At 33.4% G+C, this 17,114-nt stretch overlaps 1 protein-coding gene across 5 annotated transcripts in view; it reads left to right on the plus strand.

The window, feature by feature from the left end:
* LOC107272827 (116 kDa U5 small nuclear ribonucleoprotein component) overlaps window positions 1-17,114 on the plus strand; it is a 26,079-nt gene that overhangs the window by 2,482 nt on the left and 6,483 nt on the right. The gene's annotated exons all lie outside the window — the stretch shown is intronic.

A 17,114-nucleotide genomic window follows, 5' to 3' on the forward strand; every position in this document is an offset into this window, starting at 1 on the left:
CCTCTCCCTCTCTCCCTCTCCCTCTCACTCTCCCTCTCCCTCTCCCTCTCCCTCTCCCCCCTCCACCTCACCCCCTCTCTCCAGAAGTCTACACTCACTCCGAACGCTCATTCAAGAAACTTGCATATTACATTATGAAAATCACGCATTAAACTTGTTGCTCAATTAACAATTACAGTATATAAACATGGAACGATTATGCCAGATATGATAACTGTCTTTTATAATCTCAAAATTGTTGTACAACCAGAAGCCTTATAAAAGAAAAAAGTGGGTGTATATTTTAGTTTTGTCTAGCACAGATTAGAATCTGAAGAATAATGTGCAAAGTCGAAACTGTCGTGATAGTGGCGCTTAAATTGATTCTTTTGAATGACTAGCACAGTCCTCGTTTGAGGATGAAAACCATAAGAAAAGAAAGGTTTCTTTTCTGATCTAATTTTTGCAAGAAGACATTTGTTCATCCAAAATCGAATTTACTCATATTCTTTATTGAAGGAATATGGAAATGTCTATAAAGTGAAAACATTTTTTATTTATTATTTAATTTGTATAGGTTTTTTTTTAACCCGCACAAATGAGATTCGCGTAATAGTATATCCTTAAATTGTGTTTGCATACGTACACTTAAAGGAGAAAGGAAATAAAAAGAAAAGCTATAACCAAGTACACAAAAATATATAGTAAATTTATTTCAGAATAAATGCAGATGTTTGCATATCCTAAAATAGAGTTTGCATAGAGGTCGCATACATTTAGCATGAATAAATGTAGGTTGTTGACGTCAATTTTACGCTTAGTATTTTTCTTACTTGATCTTAGTCTTTAGTCTTTAGTCTCGTTTTGATATAAACGGAGCAGTCAAATAATATGTGAAGCAGGAATTCTTCTTGATGCCTAAAACATACATTACTATTTTGGAATAACGGTGGTAAAACTTTCCTTCCTCATTATACTATGGATCCTTGGCAAATTTCTATGCGTTATAAGATTAGTTTCATTTATCATTCGAGTAAAATATAAACGAAAATCGTTAATAACAGGATTTTTACAGAGATAATGTAATTCTTGTTTTTTTTTTTTTTTTTTTAAAAAAAATTCTTCTTGATGCCTAAAACATACATTACTATTTTGGAATAACGGTGGTAAAACTTTCCTTCCTCATTATACTATGGATCCTTGGCAAATTTCTATGCGTTATAAGATTAGTTTCATTTATCATTCGAGTAAAATATAAACGAAAATCGTTAATAACAGGATTTTTACAGAGATAATGTAATTCTTGTTTTTTTTTTTTTTTTTTACAAAAAACCAAGGATCATTTTTAGATTTTCTTTGTTTGTCCCAGCAATAAAAAAAATGTGTACAATTATTTAAGTTTTATATAGAGAACGCCAACAGCCACCGCGCGTTGCGCCTCGTAAAAATTGTTTTCGTTAGCTGACATAATTTCTTTTCTTTCGATTGTTTGAAACAATAAACACAAAGAAGATTTTATGAGTTCTTATGGTTTACTCAGAGTTCACTCGGATTAATGTTTTCCTTTTTAAATTATTAAGCTAGTACTACGGTAAACTCAAAACCGCGTAATCGAGCTGAAATTTGTTTTACGTCTAATTTGTATAGCAGTACATCTCTCTACAAATTTTTAACACGATTCACTCATCAGTTTCCGAGTATTTCCGAGTTAATGTCAGGACTCGTAACACGTATTCCCTATACCTGGCCAATAAAACGCGCATGGTTTTTTTTATTGCATTTGACTCGTCCGCGTAATTCCGATGAAAAACTAGTATGTGGCAAAGGAAAAAATTAGGAATTTTTTAGATTTTTAGTCAGAACTTTTTACTCATAGGATTTATTGATAGACATGAAAGAAGTTCGATATTTATTACGAAATCTCTCGTACGACGGCTAGATAAAAGAGCGTTACGGCAACATTGCGTTTGAGACTGTATTCGGTGTATATACGTATACACTACTCCATCCAATGTACATTAGAGCGTGCCTATCGATGCAGGGATGGGCGTGTGTGAGTGAACTGTACCAGTTCAAAAGTTGACGCTGGATTGTTCAAATCTTACATTGAAAATTTTGTTATTTTTCGGTCCGTAGTAATACCTTAACCAGGCATCGTATGAACCAAAGTAGATATTAAAGAATTTTACTGTTCAGTAATTGATGACAGTGATGGTAAAAATTACTTTTTGTAAAGTTGCCATCATCTAAACATTGCAAAAAAAGAAATTACTTTTTGTACTAACAAAAATACAAAAAGAATTATTAGTTATGTATGTTAAGTAAGAATGATATTTTGGGAATTATTGAGGATACTGATTCCAAATTGGGGGCCGTTGTTGCCAAATTTAAAATGGCGGATTCAAAATGACAGACTACTATAGTAAATCCCAAAGTGTAACATTTATGTGCATAAAACTCAGTTTAAAGGTTTTTTGGGATGCTAATTTAAAATTTGTGGTCCCTGTTGCAAAATGCAATACATACGGCGGATCCAAAGTGCCAATGAGTAAAATAATTAACTCTTACTCGGTAATGGTATTTTTGGTACCCTCAGACCGTAAATCTGAATAATTTTTGTGCGGGGCGTTTTTCACTAACTTAATAATTACAACATTTAAAAAAAATCTATATACTGTCTTTGAACCTTTTACTATAATGCTATAATTGCTACAATGCTAATGCTATGATACCTGAATTTTTGGCTTGGGGCCTGTGTTGGGTCTTGTAAGACCTAAGTCCATTTTGGTAAATGAGAACCCCTATTTTTTATTGCAGATTTGTGCTGTATGAAAAAAAATAAGTAAGTTTTGTGCTTGATCATTTTTCGAAAAACCTCTGCAAAAGACGCAAAAGACCCTCGAAGTTGAATTTTGAAATACGTTACAAATAACGCTTTTTTGTTAGTAATATGGACTGGCAATTTAATAATCTGACTAAATTGAAGCTATAGAGTGTTAATCCTGCCAATTAAGACAAAATCAATGAACGACCCAGCCAATACACAGTGGGATAGAAGCTAAAAAAACTGGCCAAAAGTCAAGATTTCGTCAGATTTGTATGAAACTTGTTATAAGACGGTTGTTGAAGTCTTTGATTTCGAACTTATAGTAAAAAATTCAAAACTCAGATTGGCGAATTCAATACGGTGTCCAAAACTTCAATACTTTACATAATTTATATAAAATCTAGTATTATAATGGGATTGTTGAGTTTGCTGGTTTCGAACTTGATGTCAGAAATTACAATGTCAGGTTGCTTGTTTTTTGTGAGTCTCCTTCCCTCTCACAATTCTGGAGTGCTTGTTTTTCCACTTTTTCTCCCTAATTGCACAATTAACAAATAACTTTGTACGATAAGAGATCGGTGGAAAACAAGAAAGAAATGTCTACGACACGTATAATCCACGTGTGATTGATATCAACATGCGCCAGGATTCTCATTTTTTAAAAATGATTTTAATATGAATTTAAAATGTTTGAAAATTATATTTGGGTCTGATTGAGCCCAAAACAGTCGCGCGGCACAACATTAATTCAGATTATCAAATCGCCAGTCCATATTACTATTATCACTAATAAAAAAACCGGAATTTGTAACGTATTTCAAAATTCAACTAAAGTCTGTGTGGCCACTCACCCATACAAATATCCTGTTTTATTCTCTCTTAAAGACATACAATAGTTCGAGTCAACTGATAACTACACCCAAATACTTCGGTTACTTTTTAACAGTAATCACTGTTAAAGTTTAATAGTAACTGCACCGCATAATAATTATCTGAATACTATTTATAATATGCTAATAGTAGTTACTATTGTCAATAAAAATGTCCCGACTCGTTATTGTTGCACACCAATTAATAATTATACTTATTATTGAACTTCAATAGTAACTATTCCGAAAGAGAATCTTCCTAATAGTTACTATTGTTTTCTAACAGTATGTACTATTGATAATGAATATTTAATATTCAATTTTAATAATAACTATTACGAGTTCAATAGGTTTTCTTTTTGTTGTAAGGGTGGCGACATGTTCTGCAAGAATAATTATCTTTTCAACACCACTTTTGCAATAATTAATCCAAAACTGAAGCAAAAATTTGATTTAAATGTTTAGATATTGAAATTCACATATGTATGTAACAATTTTCGATTCGGATTTCCACTTCAACTTTGGATTAGTCATTGAAAAGCGATATCAAAATGATTCTAAATCTTTCGGAATAGGTCATTAACTTTGCTGAAAGTAGTTCGACAGAAAATTTCCGAAGTGAAATCAACCCTTAACCCCTGCGCCTACAATATCGTCTGAGAGACGTGGTACGTCGTTCGAATTAAACGTAAACAACACGTGTCAGTCAATTGGTCATAATTATTTATTAAACATCTTGCAAAATAAAATTAGTTAGTATTAGTACATATCAAAAGACATGTGTGATTTGCACAACATGGAACGCTCAGCGAAACCGTGAAATGGCTCGACGTATGACCGATCTTGTTATTGTTTATGGCACGCGCTATCGGAACTTAAATGGTACGGCAAGGGTTTAAAACGTCCAATTTCGTAAAATTATATCCTTCAATCTAAGAAGTAAATAACCGTCATTTTAGGTTCTTCTGAATCAGTTTTTTGTTGCGAATAAGATCGTCGTTTTAAAATCCTCGTATTTGATGCCGTTTTCAAGAAAATCCTTCGTAAAGGTTCAAATACGCAAATGTACAAGTTATCGTAATGAAAATGTCACACTAATCGCCATTCGTTAAACACGCATGGTGATTACTGGGCCAACTATTACTCGTGAATGGTGGAAAGATCCGGACGATGTCTGTAAGCCTTTGAGTCATTTGTACCTTTATGGAGGACTGCATAATGATTGTCCTTTATTTAATTATGAGTAACGACTATAAGAAACATACATTAACTTTTTAAAAGAAATAAGAATCATTCTGGCTTTTAAAACTGAGACAAAATTTGGTCAAATTTAGCGTTTTTTAATTATTTTTCAGAATTCCGAAAGGACTCAACTATAGTTTATAGTAAACTCAGATTAGTTACGCTGATCACAATTGTTAGAAATATTTACGACATATCAAATCAATTTGGTAATAGTAAGATTGATTAACTTCGTGTTTTACTATTTTTTAGATGGTAATATCCATCATAAATCTTATAGTTAGATATAACTTTTCCATTCTTGTGAATAACGAAACGGTCTAGTTAATTTGACCAAATATGCAAGTAAAATTAGTATTCTGAATTAATTGTTGTTAGTTGCTTTAACAATGAAATATTTGTCAGCAACTACAACCATATAGCAAAATTTACTATAAGTTATTGTTTTATTTAACTATTTTTTCGAAATTGAAAACGCCAATTATGGTTGTATTTATTATTGTTAAGAATTTGTATACACCACAAAAATAGTTAGAACTACAATTTCATTAGTTCTTACAGTTATCTTTCTGTAGTTCATTATAATATGGAGGTAGTGTAATAGTAACTCATATAATGTTAATATGACTTTCAGTTGCAATAAATAACCTCATTATTTCTATTTGCATTGTACATTGTACATATACATATACATATACATATACATATGTCGAAGAAGCCTAATAAACCTTATAATACGAGGATAATGAAGCATGAAATGGTATTTTGGCATTAAATTATCTCCGAAAAATTTTCGAAACAAACTGTGATGTTCTTCAATCACACGTGCAAGTTCTATGTACGAATACTCGTCCCAGGAATATTGTAAGCAAATCGAAAGGATCTGACGGAGTATTATGAATAGCACCCAGTGTTCATTATTTTCACGAATAAGGGAATAAGATCTCCAGTTACTAAAGTTCCATGTAGTAAAAAACGTTGCATTTCAGATGCAAACATTTTTATATTGTGAGATTTTAATTTATCTACCATAATTTGTGGAGGTTCATTACATCCATAGGGATATGAGAAATACTTTAATCTGAAGTTAAATTCTTGTAACGTGAACAATTTTTATTTGAAAATAAAATTATTAAGAATGTAGCTTAATTCATATTTGCCCACCCCTTCCAAAATATCATGCATAATATCTACACAATAGTTTTCGACTGCATGGAAGTGAGTAACATTATTCCAAATACAACTCTCGCTTATTCCTGTTGCACGAAGGTTTTTTTTCTTGACGTCAGATTCATAATTTTCTTTCGTATGAATCTTCGATTTATTTTCTATCGTAGTTTTACGACATACAGATTTTGTTAGTTTATAAAATCTACAGAAATACAACGCGGAAACACTGAACAAAAATCCTAGCATAGTATTCAAACCCAAATTATCACCAAGTATTATTGCCAGTTTAAAACGAATAGTCTTAATACCATTATCGACAATGATTTGTATACCCGTATCAGCAAGAAAATTCAATTCTTCTATCATTTTAGAATATATAATATTTGCATGGAAAATTTTGGAATCTTCAGTATGACATAGTTGGAAAAGAAAGATATCTAAATTCGAGCGATACTTAGGTGGCAATCATGGTATACAAACATAGGTTGCTGAAATTTTATGGATTGTTGTATGTGAACCTAAAAGGTTTCCCGACTCAAAATCATCTTGATAGAGAAAGAGTGGGAAAACAAATTCCCCATTTCGTCAGATACTTTTGATTTCCAATAATCAGTTTGAATTATATTGCAAACAGAGTTGGCGATTCTTTTTTTTAAATTCGAAATTTCTGATGGAAAATATTTGGTTTTTCGAAAAATACTTTTAATACAAATCGAATAGGTATAAATTGAGCATACACTTTTTTATTCTCTAAAACGTTTGCAGAATTTCTTTCTTCCGTATAACCCAATAATACTTTTTCCGGTTCGATGAAGTACCCACAATCTCTTAATTTTCCCAGACGTTTGTATTCTGTATTTATCTGAGAAAAAACTCCTTGAACCTCATTAAAATGTTCTTTGATTGCTTTCTTATTATTTGAATGAATACACAAATATTTCAAAGAATTTAGCAAATCACTGTTTAAAAATTCATGCAATTGTCGAATTACACGTTGAACCTGAATTCATAACAAGGAAGGATCAAAATAAAAAAGTGAAGCAATTTTGAGAGCGTTTTAAGAAAAGGCAAATTTAGAAATTTCACATGATTTTTCAACAGAATCATTTGCAACTGTGGTCTTAACATTGGTCGAATCACCATCTCCGGAAAAAAGCGTGGTTACTTGTAACTCCTCTAAAAAAAGATAACTTTCTTCTACACTAGTTGGCGAATTGGTTATTTGTGCTTGAGATCGAGTTTGATCATTGGCTTTGACAAAATGTTGGGACAAAATGCAATGATTTCTAAAAGATCTAATTACGTTGAACGATCGGAAGAACGACTCTTTGGCGCAGCAGTAAACTAATTTATTATTTTTGTGTCCGTATTTGACATTTATCTTTCATTTTAGTCGCTTCAATTAGTTTATCGCATAGTACGCATTTCGTAAGCATCGGTGAGATATTAAATCTTGTAATCTTTCTTGTCCAAAAAAAAAATATCCGAAGTTGGAATCTACGACAATTTGAAAATCTTTGCAATAAAGAAGCGGGTATACAAGAATCTTCAGACGTTCTCGGAGGCTCGTTCAGGAGTTTTATTTGTTTTTTGCAATAATGCGACTTAAATCCAAACAGAGGTGATTAACGCTAACCAACTGTTTATTAGATTCCGAGATTTCATAAACGAAAGATTATAAGAAACGCCAAATAGCTTCACCTTCTGTGGGATATCTTACATCCAAAGCGTAAAAAGTTTTGAAGCAAAAATCTACAGCCGCAATTAAGTCAGAGAACGAAAATTTAACATCGTTTATGATTACGTACAACTGTCGCAGGTCCGAAGGCAGCTTAATTGCGATCACTGTCGGTTGAAAAGTGAGACCGTACTCTTGTAGGTGCTTATTTCTTTCCGTGATACATCTGTTTAAATCGGTCCCAGAATGGACCGATAGAATGAATGAGTCGCACTGCTCTTGCATGGCAATCTTCAACTTTACTTTGGCAGGATTCTTGAAGTAAGTTGGTCTGAACATGTACGGCAGTGCCATCAATACCAACTTATCGTGGGAGAGTAATTTTACAAATTTGCAAGGATATATTTTACAAAATTATTTCATTCTAAAAATACTGTTAAAACTGTTAGATTATTTTTAAATACTAACCATTCTTCGACAAAATGTCCTTGCAAGTAGGTACTTCATGTGAAAGTTCAACGATATGTTGCGAAAGAGTTGATAATTTCTTCAGAAAAATATTTGGCTCAGAAACTTTGAGACACTCAAAATCAATATTTAGTTACAAAAAGATGATATAAAATGTATAGAAATGTAGTGAATGAGCCCTAGCGTTGTTTGATAATTTTTTGCATTATACCAATGATGCTCCAGTAGGTGTCTTAAGAACAGGGTGTTCGTCGAAATATTTGGCAATACCATTATTGCAAATTCTGATAGAGTGACTCTCTTTCCATAATTTTTGTCACTGTTGTTCATCATCTAGTTTAAAAGATTTCAATACTAATAATAATTCATCTTTTTTGTTCTGATCTTCGTCAGTTGCTTCCTCTTCGACCTCACTGGTTTCTAAATGTTCCCTGCTGTATTTCTTCAGTTTCTTTAAAGTGTGTAGTATTTGTCGAACAACTTCCCTGAAGCTGGACGACTATCGTTAGCAGAAGTATAGTATGCAGTTGATCTTTCATGTGGGAATAAGGCAACTATTTCATTTGCCTAAAACATGAATTCATTTTTTCCCAATCTATTAAGAAAAAGAAAAAGAAATAATATTCCTGACAAAAAGGATAACTATGCGATATTCATACCTATTGCAATTGTTCAAATGATGATCAATAATTATTTCAACCAAGTTACATCTACCTATCTATTCTACTACATCTACTACCTATTACAAACTTTTGTAATACAGCTTTTAATTTCTGTAAAAAAATACAAAAATTAAAATAAATTACACCTCATTATTATAACTACAAATTTGTAATTAGGAAATAGATACTGCATTTAAAATTATTATTTAAAACTATATTTCATAAATATTACGAAAATTTATGTATTTCTTTTACCGAGCCAGGGATGTCAATGTGTGCCTTTGAACTTGTGCTTTTGGAAACTGCTACAAAAGGTGTCAATTCTTTTGTATTTTCTCGCGTTGTGTCTATTTCTGACTGCTTCTAAATCAAATTTTCTTGTGAAAGAGACTGGTCACAAACCTAGTAAAATGAAATTTTTGACATACGTATACAATAGTTTATATATAATTTAGAGCAATTGTTTCGCATAACCTTAAATATAGCCCGTAGCCCGTATTCAGAACTTGCTAAAAGTGACTGCGCCAAATGGTTAGTGACCGTATTCAGAACTCGCTTTTAAGCCGCTTTTAGCTAAAGATGCGTGAACAGGGAGCAGCGTGTACTTTCAACCACGTTCGGAATCATTCGGGAAGACTCGGGCATATTTGATTATGTCCGGGAGTATTCGGTGGCATTCGGAAAGCACGAACTTCATATTTGGTGGAAACTGTAGTCATGTTTGAAATTCGAAATTCAAGAATTTCCTTTCTTGAAGTCAAGCTATTAATATTCAATTAATACGTTAAAACTATTATAAGACAGGCATGACATGAAAATGAAAAAAATAGATGGTTGTAGATCATCATGGAGTGAAAGGAGAATATCACCCTCGAAGAAAAAGCATTAGTCGTACAATTTGTAAGCGACAGTCGTGATATACTAGAGAATAAAGCAAATAATGCTTGATTGCAAAAGAGTAGAAGAAACAAATGAATGAAACTAACAGAGAAAATGGCAGCGACTGGAATTAAGAGGGAATGGAAAGATATAAGAGGTGCATAGCTGCGGTGGAAACTCACAGCAAAGAAGACTATTTCTTGCTATCGCAAGCGTGCGAGTGGTGCAGGTGGAGGTTTTGCTCTCTCAAAACCTTCTGGGCTCGATTTCAAAATCGGTGAAATTTGCCTGGAAAATTTTGTGGAGGATGAAGATCTCCACAAATCTGATAGCCTCTGAGCATTGAACACGGCCGCAATGCCTAAAGATGACGTCACGTACGAAACGGATCACGTCTCTCTCGAAAAACTTGCGGATTTCTTACTCTCATTTCATTAACTTCGTGGACTTCATCTATCTCGGCAATAGCCTCCATCTGGTCCGCCATATTTAAGCGACCTGTCACTTTAAACATGCCCCTGCCGACATCTTCGAACAGGTCGCTGTTAGCCCCAAGATGGCGCCTAATAGCGCGCTGTTAAATGCTTAAAACCGGTGCTGAATAGGCTTTTAAATAATTTAAAAACGCGCTATTAGCACTGAAAGCGAGTTCTGAATACGGACTCGTATGTCCCATCCCAAGTAGGACACCTGAAGTTCCAGCGATCAAAAACTAGTTCAAACTTCTTTTCATACAGAAGGATAATTCGTTCGGCAAATGCGATTATTATTACTTGTTTTTGATCGCGGTAACTTCAGGTGTCCTTGGGATGGGACATACGGTATATAACAAATGGCATTGTCCTTACTGGGTCTATTTCTTCTAAAGAGATTAAATATTTTTCTCGCTTTTTTGTAAAAGAGTATTTCGGGCCGACTTCTTTAATAATGTCGGCTACACCCCGTACTAGCAGAGACAAAAAAGTCTCCTTATCGACTTTTTGACCTGTGAAAAAAGAAATTTTTTTGAAAATAAAATGGACCGAATTAAAAGTAATATATTTTTACTAACATATTGTTCGTTCCCGAGTTTAATGCGTTTGTTTCATAGATAAATCGAAAACCACGAAATCCATGGTATGTCGCATATAATTTTGCATAAAATTTACGCTACAAAGTATGCAAGGTAAAATTCTCGGTATCTGACTCCTATACTAATTTCTGAACACACATAGAAAACTATATTTCTATCTTTCGTAGACGCTGTTGTTACAAGTATTGGTACAGGGATCCGATACTGGATGCTTATACGTTATGCAAGGGTATCATTTTACCCTGAGTAATCAGTAATTGACATAGTCAGATTACCACAGTGGAGGACAAGATAGTACCTTTATGATCATAAGATTTTAGAAATAGATGTTTGTACTTACGCTGAAACTCATCGATGTATGCGCTCAATCCCCACGCTTTCAGTGTTTCTTCGAAAAATTATCCATTTCTTTCGTATTGAAAGATGGATAATGTATAAGTCAGTACGATTGAAACACACGCTAAAAACTGAACACTGTATAACTCAGTCGAATTTTGTACTTGAGACACTGAAAATGCACATCACCCGCCAGGAACGAAAAGAACAAAGCGCGCAGTCGCTAGCCTGAACGGATTGCAGTGTCTCACATGAGGCCCTTAGTCAATAAGGACGACGACGCTAGCATCGAAATAGAAAAGATGGCCGCATGTAATCCACAGTTTGAAATTGGCAGTTGGTACATGTGACCCGCAAACACTTATTCAATATCCTTAAATGACTTTAAAAAAAAATAAATTCCATCTTCTGTATAAGAAGAAATTATTTTAAAATTTGTAATAATTTTTTTCCCGGAGTCATTGCTAAAAGTCATATTAACTGTTCTTATTGAGTGAAAATCACTAGTCTGAATACGGCTTTTTTTAATCATAAATATGCGACAATATTTACCCTTGACATCCATAGCTAACTATAATTACTGTCCATAGTAGATTTTAATTGTTTTTGTAAGTAAATTTTACATTTTGAAATTAGTAAAATAATTGACTATGAAGTTAATATTTGTTACTACAATTATATCCACCAATTGCAATAGTAAACTCAAGTATGCTAAGGTAGTTTGCGCTAATGAATTCATTGTAAAATGTACTACAAGTTTGGTTTCACTAATTAATAATATTTTTACCATGCTATATAGTTAAGAATACCATTGTCTTTTTTCTCAGTGAAGGGCGTGTAGCTCCTCCTAGAGTGATGCTATAGGGGTACAATGGAGGAGTTTTTTGACTGCCGAAGGATACTCTTTCTTTTGATATAACTAGAAATATGAATTTCCTTCCGTTAATTCTAATACTAGTTCTCGCACTTTTCAAAAAGTTCTAAAATGCACTATTTCACTCCAACCCCTGCCGTTCAGCCATTTTGTATCTCACCGAGATAAAACCTTTACCATTCGAACGGGGAGAAAATTTTCTAAAAATTATCTTTAGTTTTTCGAAATTGGTCATAGTTTCACAGAAATACACAAAAATTCAAGTGTTCCACTTCAATTGGACGTTAGTGTATATAAAACTAATGAAATTGGCATGAAATGATAATTATCGATGCTACACAATACTGAGATCCCCGTGTATAACTTACAAGGAAACCCCCCCAACCCGACCCCACCGATTTCAATAATTTTTTGATATGTTGTAGTACTCGACAAAATAAGAGACACGTATTTTTTTTGTGCTGACATCCACTTTAAAGGGGTGAAAACGACCCCTGAAATTCACCCCCGAAAATCGGTTTTTCATCATATCTCGACTTCTAATTAATATTTTTTAATAAAACCAAGTGGAAAATATTTGTCATAAGAAGTCGAAGATATGAGGTTTGTTAATGACCCAAGGGGTTGCAACCCTTATTTTATATTTTGAAAAAACTATATTTTTTATGCTCTTTTTCTGCATAAAAACCGGGGTATGCGCTCAAAAAAATAAAGAAAAGCGTTTCCGTTAACTCCATCAAATATTTCAGTTGGGGTGTTTCAGGATTTTTCAAAGGGATAAAAACCACCCCTAAATTTTACCCCCGAAAATTGTTTTTTATCATATGTCAGATTCTAATTGATATTTTTTAATAAAACAAAGTGGAAAATATTTGTCATAAGAAGTCGAAGATATGAGGTTTGTTAATGACCCAAGGGGTTGCAACCCTTATTTTATATTTTGAAAAAACTATATTTTTTATGCTTTTTTTCTGCATAAAAACCGGGGTAAGGGGTCAAAAAAATAAAGAAGAAGATTTAGTGCTTTTAGTAGTCAGTACTATATTAAAATGTGTGTTTCATTTCTATGGAATTTTGTTCAATAATGATAAGGTGAATAAACAATTTTTTATAAGCTTATCTACAACGAGAAAGCTGTCGTCAGCAATTCATAAACAAGATAAGTTTGTAAAAATAACTTCTGGCTTTGATAAGTAAGTATTGATATTTTCAATGTGTAAATTGAATACCATACCCCGGTTTTTATGCAGAAAAAAAGCATAAAAAATATAGTTTTTTCAAAATATAAAATAAGGGTTGCAACCCCTTGGGTCATAAACACACCTCATATCTTCAACTTCTTATGACAAATATTTTCCACTTGGTTATATTAAAAAATATCAATTAGAATCTGACATATGATAAAAAACAATTTTCGGGAGTAAAATTTAGGGGTGGTTTTTATCCCTTTGAAAAATCCTGAAACACCCCAACTGAAATATTTGATGGAGTTAACGGAAACGCTTTTCTTTATTTTTTCGAGCCCATACCCCGGTTTTTATGCAGAAAAAAAGCATAAAAAATATAGTTGTTTCAAAATATAAAATAAGGGTTGCAACCCCTTGGGTCATAAACACACCTCATATCTTCAACTTCTTATGACAAATATTTTCCACTTGGTTATATTAAAAAATATCAATTAGAATCTGACATATGATAAAAAACAATTTTCGGGAGTAAAATTTAGGGGTGGTTTTTATCCCTTTGAAAAATCCTGAAACACCCCAACTGAAATATTTGATGGAGTTAACGGAAACGCTTTTCTTTATTTTTTCGAGCCCATACCCCGGTTTTTATGCAGAAAAAAAGCATAAAAAATATAGTTGTTTCAAAATATAAAATAAGGGTTGCAACCCCTTGGCTCATAAACACACCTCATATCTTCGACTTCTTATGACAAATATTTTCACTTGGTTTTATTAAAAAATATTAATTAGAAGTCGAGATATGATAAAAAAACGATTTTCAAGGGTGAATTTCAGGGGTCGTTTTCACCCCGACTTATCTTATGCGAGTCGTTGCACATCCCAAAATTATACGAGATGTTGATATCTGGGCGAGTGATGCCCAGTTGCGCACAAACCCAATTGGACACAAATGCAATTTCTGTCTCCTGAGCAATATTCCATAAATAATTCAACGATATTGTAAGTCATCTTTATCTGACGGAATCTTTTCAAACATTTAATACTCTCTTCAGTCGGACTCGCTCGCTTTGCTCGCTGGCCGACAATATACTTATCCACTAACCTACCCAGTCTTCGAAATTTGAACATTCCATCTTATCCTAACCTTATCTAACCAAATCTAACATAAAATAATGTAAAACTACATACAATATGTATACTATAATAAGACATCGTTTATACCTAATTCTATTCCATCTATTTAAAACTTGACAGAATTTGCAGTAAAAAGTAATTTGTGGCCAATTGGTCTGTGCGCCAATGGGTCCCTCCCCTACTTGGACGATAACTTCAAGATATAGGTTCTGGCCGAAATAACGCAGCGGTGTCGTAGCTAAATATACATGATTTAATTATTATTGAATTCGTATACTTATGAGTTTAAAAAAGGTATCACAACACAGTTTCTCAGGGCTAAGAAAAAATCAGGGATACGCAAGATCGGCAAATTACATGAAAATATGTCGTTAAGGGATCATTCTAGTTTAGATGCTCAAAAAAAAGGGCTATTTGTGTAACCTTTTTAAAGAATTTATTATTATAGATATTGATATAAAATTTGTTGGGCTTAATAAATACACTCTCGAAATACATAAAACAACTTTTTAAAAATTATTTTAAACACTTTTTATACACAAATATAGCAGGCAAACGTAACTCCTCGAAAAATAGGTATGTCACTGGCGGAGTTGATATCTCGATAACGGCTCATCAGAAACGAAAAAATAAACAATATTTAGATTCAGTATGACTGCGGTTCTCGCACATTCTATGGATATTAATATTTATTAATAAATAATAAAATAGCGGAGATTTAAAAAAAAATCGAGGTTCTTTTTTCACTGCTTTTGGCAAAAAAATAGTAAAAATTAAAATTTTAATACGGTTATCGAATGCGCTGAAGCTATTCATGTGTAGAATATGTAGTTAAAATTTCATAAGGATCGGTTCACTGGTTCCGGAGAAATCACCGCCGCCGGCCGAAAAAACGTTGTTTTGAGAAAAACGCGTTTAAAGTTTAAAAGGCAAATCTAGCGAGCACGTTCACTTAGTAGAGATTCCCCAAAAAACACTTACGTGTAAAAAACTACGCCAAGTACGGGATTGCTGTGAATTCCTCTAACAAAAAGTATTGATATCATATTATTGAGGCCAAGTACATAAGTCACTACATGTTTTCCTATTATATGATCTAGCACTGGCCCATCATTTTAATTATATTTTCAATATTTCCTATAACGTTTTCGCTACTTTTTTATGTTACTACTGCTTCCCGTATTTAATTATGACTTAATGGTGATTTAATAATTAATAAAACTTTAGATGATTCCTTATCGAGTACTACTTGGCGGGTCCGTGCATTTCTTAATATAAATTTGGTACAAAACCAGTACCAATTGTCTATAGAAAGCATATTAACAATAACTCGTCGAAAATAATCACGGTAAAAGCTTAATAACAAACATACAGCATTAGAATACTATGACCACGTGCAAAGTAAGTACTTTGGAATTCCTGGCACGGACCCATCAAGTAGTACTCGATAAGGAATCACCTAAAGTTTTATTAATTATTAAATCACCATTAAATCATAATTAAATACGGGAAGCAGCAGTAACATAAAAGAGTAGCGAAAACGGTATAGGAAATATTGAAAATATAATTAAAATGATGGACCAGTGCTAGATCATATAATAGGCAATCATGTAGTGACTTATGTACTTGGCCTCAATAATATGATATCAATACTTTTTGTTAGAGAAATTCACAGCAATCCTGTACTTGGCGTAGTTTTTTACACGTAAGTGTTTTTTGGGGGATAAAGAGTTGACTCGAGTAAAGAGTCTCGGGGCGCTGCGCCCTGTACAGCCGGTTGCCTGTACTTGGCGCGAGACTCGACCAAGTCTCTTGATTTGATCAGAGCGTACCGCTCCGAGCGCCTGATTCCGTGAAATTCTTAAAATTCCATTCGATGTTCATATCTGCTGGGTCCCGTTGGTAAAAAGTGGAAACTCGCCTTGCGAATTTGAAAGGATTTTTACGAAATAAAAGTGAACGTTACGATAGAAACGTATATATCAACTGCGATCTGCTCTGATCGAAGGTCAATACACGAGTCTTTATTTCAAACTCAAAACTCTTGGCACTCAGCGCCGGAGTCTTTAAAAAGATTTTCCTACCGACATAGTTTTCAGCTAATCAAATGCGAATTCACAAGGAACAAGGGAAAAAGACTGTGAACTTATATTAGCCGTTTTTTACTGTCGCTGCTTCGAAGAAAGGGCCAACCGTCTCCATTACAATCGTTGACACTTGACGTGCTGGCGATTCGTTGTCATACGTTAGCGCCAGAGGGGCATGATAAGTGGCGCCACCTCTGAGACAACTAGTGAACTTTCGATAAAATGCAACGTAAAAGTCACAATAACGTAGTTAGATTGCTCCGATCGTTCAAAAAGTTTTACAGAATACTTTTTGGTACATATTGAGACGTTTCGTGATTTTCAAGTGTTAGGAATCACGAGACTGTTTATAGGGTTTGTGCACTGGGCAGGCGTCTTTAGAAACAATTTAGACACCGGAGTTTTTTTTTTAAATAATAAGATAATGATACATTGTCCTATAAATTACAGACTAGGTATCCTTAATATTCTATTTTGCTCTTTCTCTCACACACATACACACACTTTACAATGGTCTCTCGCTTGTTTGTAATACCATAGGCGACAAGAAGTGTTTTTGTTTACTTTATTATCTCTGCTAGCCCTTTGGATAGGAGAGAGGTAGCTGAAACCACAATACAGCAGATTGCACAATGCGTCCGAAGACCGTG

Source organism: Cephus cinctus, unplaced genomic scaffold, assembly GCF_000341935.2.
Source record: "Cephus cinctus unplaced genomic scaffold, Ccin1 Ccin1_scaffold1297, whole genome shotgun sequence".
Taxonomy (NCBI): Eukaryota; Metazoa; Arthropoda; class Insecta; order Hymenoptera; family Cephidae; genus Cephus; species Cephus cinctus.